This window comes from Asparagus officinalis, chromosome 8 (genome assembly GCF_001876935.1).
Source record: "Asparagus officinalis chromosome 8, Aspof.V1, whole genome shotgun sequence".
NCBI lineage: Eukaryota > Viridiplantae > Streptophyta > Magnoliopsida > Asparagales > Asparagaceae > Asparagus > Asparagus officinalis.
The window spans coordinates 104,308,728-104,313,827 of record NC_033801.1 but is presented as its reverse complement, the minus strand read 5'-3'; positions in this window follow the sequence as shown (position 1 = coordinate 104,313,827).

Genomic DNA, 5,100 nt, shown 5'->3' with positions numbered 1-5,100 from the left:
GAGAGATAACAGCAACACGGGAAACGGCTACATCTTTCGGTTTAAATTCTGAAAGAGGTATTCCGCCCACGTGGTATGCATGATGCCCCCTCCACGCATCCCAAAGACTTGGGCACATATGTGGAAGTGGCACATCAATTCCCAGAAAGTAGTGTAAATTTCCGGGTGCGCCACCTTCAGTAGAGAAAGCTCCTCGGTGGTGAGGATGAACTCCTCATAGGGTGTTTTTCCGAGCGACAGCCCCGATACTGCCTGCATCTCATGAAGAGCAAAACCTAACTCTCCTGCAGGCGTGAAGAATGTGCAACTGTCAGGGTTATATTTCTCCAACATAGCGAAGAAATTGTGAAGACTCTGCACGACTCCCCGTCGTGTAGCTACCCTGAGTTGCAAGGAATTGGCGAATAAAGATGTTCGCTGGACGTGGCATCTCCTGAACCAGCTCCTTCTTCTCAAACAAACCAGGTCTTAACCCCTTGAGTTGTCCTCCGATTTGTGTACGAGCTCGCCGACCAAATCCAAGTGACACATTCTCTTTCTCTTTGACAATGTCGAAGGTCAAACCCCGACGGCAACTCACATTCAAGAAATAGGAGAGCGGGTACATCCTCTTCATGTTTGGAAGGAATAAGAAGCGATTATCAGCTCTCCGCAGCAGCTTTGAATCTTCCACGTGTGTGAGATGGTCATCGACTGGTATGCGATCCCCAAATATGAATACTGGTTTAGAAAACTGGGCATGACCAACAGGGGTCTCCAAGTCTAAGTCAGTTATCAAAATCCTGAGGGTAGAGCATTGAGGGAATTTGATCATTTCCGCTCTTTCTGAAGCAGGAAAAGTACACAATGGAATCCTGTTCTGAAGACTGAATAATTCATTCGGGTCAGGTCCACCAATATATCTGAAATGGTGCTCTTGTGAAAGCGGCATGTTTGGGAGAAGCACTGCACAATCAAAAGCAGAAGTTAGCAGCTAGAAGCGAGCTATCGACATAAAGACATAGTCTGAAACACAAAGGGTTAAAGTCTCGTCCCCAATGCGAAGGTCAAACCTCGCGTCAGAAATCTCCATCGCGAAGGTCGAATCTCTCGTCAGAAGCCTCAAATGCGAGAGTCAACCTCGTGTTGAAAAACTTGAACGCGAGGGTCGAGACCCACATGGGATCCCAACCCCGCGTTTTCATTGAGTTAAAACGAGTCATCTTCCTCGTTATCAAGAACCCATCTAGGGTTTTCAGAGAACTTGCCAAGGCAAGTTATTTCGGTCAGCACTCACCACGACAGGAAGGCCCCTGCGGCGGCGATGTCGACGATAAGGTTCCCGCACGAACAAGAACACCGCCGGCGTTCTCAGCCGACGGCATGTCAGAAGTCACCTCAGCGACTTTCTTGGAGTCCGAACCCATTCTCCGAGGCGCCATCGATGCAGTAGGTCGGAGGTAATTCCTTTGAACGAGGGAGACGAAGCTCGTCGGAGATCTCGCCGTAATCAAACGAGAGTTCTCGTTCTTGGAAATAGTCGAAAGTTTTGAAAGTCAAGTGACTTTTGACGTGACTAGTCAGGTCTATTTATAATAGCCACCAAGCTGTTAAGATGGCACGGGATTCTAGGAGTGAATCCCAACCATCTCTAAAAAAACGCGAAACTCACTATCGCGTTCAATTTCCCAAGTGCAAAGCTCAGGCTAGCGTCACGAAGGCCCGAACCTCGCGTTTCAAACATCAAACGCGAAGGTCACCTCAGCGTTGCAATTCTTCTAAATAAAGAATGTACACTTGTGTCTTCAAACACGACACTTTTTCCTCAAAGTCATGAGCCCTCTCAGTATCTCTTCAGCAGAATCTAAATTTTCATTGGGTTAATACTACACCCCAGAATCCACTTATCAATTCTCATTAATAGAATGATAAGTCTCCAACTCATTGTCAATTTATTAGCTCTCCTTAGCAGAGCAATAAATAACCTGTTTTCAGTGGGATAACAAAATCCCTCAAAATCTTGTTCAAATCACAAGTATCACAATTCATCGCTCCGATGATAAAACACTTAGCAGTTCTCCCAAGTGAGACGCTATAATAATCTTTCCCCACAGTTTTCACGTTAAAATTACACCTCTGATAAAATCAACTTATCTATTCTCGTCAATAGAGCGATAAGTCCTCAAAATTGCCTTGATCGCAATATTTCTTCTGTCACGTTAAAATCACACCTCTGACAAAATCAACTTATCGATTCTCATCAATAGAATGATAAGTCCTCAAAATTGCTCCGATCGCAATATTTCTTCTGTCACGTTAAAATTACACCTCTGACAAAATCAACTTATCGATTCTCGTCAATAGAACGATAAGTCTTCAAAATTGCCCAGACCGCAATAATCCCCCTGCCAAGTTGAAACTATACCTCTAGCACTTATAGATTTCTTTCAGTGTTCAAAGCAAGAAATAACACAGGAAGAATTCTACTAGTCAACCACATTATGGGAATATCCATCCTCAGCAGTTTAAAACTTTTTAGAGTTATCTCAAATGATAATAAAGAGAGTTTTCTGCACCAGAACCATTGTGGAGATCTATTCTAAGTCAGGAATACATCTCAGGCATTTCTCGTGACTTGTATTTAAAATCAAAACATGATAAATGCAAGAAACAATGAGAAGTCAATATCACTTTTTATTCAGAAACCAAAAAGAAGTGATATAAAGCTGTTCTTAAGCAAAAGAATAGTACAAGTTCAAGTCAAAAGAAGCAAGTTGAGCTTTGGCATCAGAGAGCTTCTCCTCATGATTGGCTCATACAACGGCTTTAGCCTTCCTACGCAGATCATCCTCAGTAAGTGCTACTTCAGCGGCTGCCTCTTTCCTCGCTCTTTCAAGAGCCTGAGCTTCCGTGCGGTAGTTCAAAAGAGTATCTGCATTTTTGGCCCCAAGTATATTAACAATGGCTTCTTCACGAGAAAGCTGGGCCTTTAATCTCAGCACCTCCGCCTCAGCTTCGACAAGTTTCGTGCGAATGAGGTCCAAAGAAGCAGTTGAGAGCTCCAGTTCTTTTTGTCTCAGATCGCTCTGTTCCCGCAACTGCGTAACTTGAAGCTCTTTTTCAGCCAGACCTCGCTCAATTGCCTCCGGCGAGTCACTTCCTCAACCTGGAAGTCAGCAAAAGTAGACACGATCTGTGTCTGAATGTCTTCGTGGCTGAGGGCTTCCAAATGTTTGAGCTGGGCTTCCAAGTGGGAAATAGCTTCCGAACAACGTTCAAAGCAATGGGCATTACCCACACTCTTGACCCCATTTAAGCCCGCTTCTAGGAGATACTTAAGAGAATCAAAGCGGCCTCGACCAGCTGTGACAACCTCAATTACCTTCCTCACGAGACTGTTCAAGTAGCTCAAGGAAATATGGAGGAAGTCAGGAGCGTCCGCTGGACTGGAAAAAGCAATGGAGGACGACTCGACGACCCCAGAAGTGGACGCGCCGAAATATGGATTAACGAGCGATTTGGGTGTAGAAGTCGCGGAAGCAACTGAAACATTCAATTGCAAAGGGCTTGAAGTCAAAGCCATCATTGCTCTCACTGGAGACGCGCTTGGTCCAGCCTCCGTGGGCGCAAGCGAGATCTTCATCAATGCTGTAGATGAAGCAGCTACGGTGGATGAGGCAGGTAGGGCCTGCTCCTGCATAGGAGCTGACACCTGCACAAGTTGCTATTCCGGAGGAGGAGTTGCGGCAGTAGTTTCAGGTAACGCTGCAGGTGAAGCAGTTGCCGTAGGAGAACCAGGTAAATGTTGCGCTTCTAGAGGAGCAGACACCTGCGCAGGTTCTTGCCCCGAAGCAGTAGCAGCAGTGGTCCTTGGAGAAGGTGAACCTGCACGGAAAAATGGTCGGAACGTAGAAAACACATGCGGGATAAGTCGAAGAAAACTAGGCTTACCGGAGATGTGAAACGGTGTATAACCAGATACTTTATCAGAGGGAACCTTAGGAGCATCATCAAAAGTGGTGATGTCATCTATGGAATCATGCTCTTCATCATCTTCACCACCACCAGACATGTTGCCAGTGTCAGCATCCTCATCACCTCTATCTTCGTCAGCTGCATCACCAATCGAGGAGTCTTCATAATCAACTCGCTCCTCATCATCCCGGGTAGCTGAGGGCTCAGGGAGACTTGCACCTGCAGCTGGTCTTTTCATAGGTCCCGTTGTAGGACTAGGCATTAAATCACCAGCTTGTGACATTAATGCTGAAGGAGAAGGAGATGGATTATCTTCAAGACCCCCTGGTTCCAATGCAGGAGACCTAGGAAGATCCATCACCGGAGCAGACTCTGCATCTGCAGCCATTAATTCATCTTCTTCGTCCTCGGGAGGATGATAAGAAGAAACTTCGCCCGATAGAGCTGGGCCATGAGAACGAAGTCCCGCTCTATGTGGCAGGCCAGCCACAGATGATTCCTGTGGTTCGTCATCTTCAGCTGCTTTGATGGCATCAGGCTCAGCTGTCTGTTCCTCTTCCTGTCCAGCAGATTGATTCTCGATGGACAGAAACTCATCGATCCCTTTCAAGCGGGATGTCTTGGACCCCTTCCTTAAATTATACATATGCCTAATATCTTTCAGGCAAGATGTATTCAAGTTGTAGTTGGGAGTCTGAGAAGCGGTGTAATACCAATTACAGAAGCTGATGGAAGAATAGGAGTTAGCAGTTTTGTGGGGAAGCTTGAAGACGGCTTTAGTACAGCCTGCTACAGAATAATACCAAGCCCTGGCTCCTTCATATAAATTGCCTATGACTGAAAGTTGAGGACGAGGGTTCCCGATGTACAACTGATCATACCCAAATTGGCGAGTGAACCTATAGGGTTGGTAAGGCTCGATGAAGCATTTGACGCCTTGTCGGAAGATCAGGTAGCCTGGCCTGATGGAAAGAAGCCAATGGAAAACACCCCCGCTTAGCTGAGTGAATCCATTAGGACCTGCCGTATCCTGATATTCTGCTCCATAGACACCGCCCTCGAAATCAGGGAAACAGCGGTAGATATGGAAGTTGGTGTCTCGCGCAAGGATTTGGCGAATTCTAACCATGTAACCCCCCACCCATT